General features: G+C 37.8%; 1 non-coding gene across 1 annotated transcript; it reads right to left on the minus strand.

Moving 5' to 3' along the window:
* Positions 1 to 493: 493 nt before the first annotated feature.
* Positions 494 to 595, minus strand: LOC126069807 (U6 spliceosomal RNA). Its single transcript, XR_007516075.1, has one exon. It is a non-coding gene; the product is annotated as a U6 spliceosomal RNA (small nuclear RNA).
* Between the last annotated feature and the right edge of the window lie 246 nt (positions 596 to 841).

The raw sequence follows: 841 nt of genomic DNA on the forward strand, positions 1-841 counted from the left end.
GTCCTATAGGGTAGCTATGAGTCGGAATCGACTCTACGGCAGTGGGTTTGGGTAACCTCACAAATAATAAATTTCTGTTTATTCCCTCCTTTTCCTTATGGCCTTTTTGTCATATACTGTATTTAAACATTTCATTAAAAACTTGACAGTAATTAACTATAATTTATTCCTTTTTCTTTCATTGTCTTAAAGAAGAAAAATTTGTGTCAGTTAAATGCACAAACCTTATGCTCACAGTGTGATGAAGTTTGCAGATTATATATTTTACTCCTGAGATACTGTTTATCATTTGTACTTTAAAAATGAGCCGCATTTTAAATTTTTTAATTGCTCACGTGATTTCTTCTCTGATCCATCGGTTATTTGGTAGTGTGGTTTCATTTCCACATATTTGTAAATGTCCCTAATTTCTGTCTGTTGTTGAATTCTAATTTCTGTGAGTGTCCTCAGAGAATATGCTTTGTTTTATTTCATTTTTTTAAATTGCCCTTAAAAAAAAATGGAACACTTCACAAATTTGCGTGTCATCCTTGCGCAGGGGCTGTGCTGATCTTCTCTGTATCATTCCAATTTCATGTCTTATAGTCCAGCCTAATCTTTATATGGAGAGTTGTCTTCAGGAATGGTGTTAGTTCTGAGCTAAGAGAGATTGTAGGGGCCATGTCTTCTGGGGTTCTCCAATCTCAGTCAGAGCATTAAGCCTGGTCTTTTCACTAGAATTTGAGTTCTGCACCCCACTTTTCTCCTGCTCCGTCAGGGACTCTCTATTGTGTTCCCCGTCAGTTGATCGTTGGTGGTAGCCAGGCCCCATCTAGATCTTCTGGTCTCAGGCCGATAGAGC

Source organism: Elephas maximus, chromosome X (assembly GCF_024166365.1).
Source record: "Elephas maximus indicus isolate mEleMax1 chromosome X, mEleMax1 primary haplotype, whole genome shotgun sequence".
In the NCBI taxonomy this organism is placed as follows: domain Eukaryota; kingdom Metazoa; phylum Chordata; class Mammalia; order Proboscidea; family Elephantidae; genus Elephas; species Elephas maximus.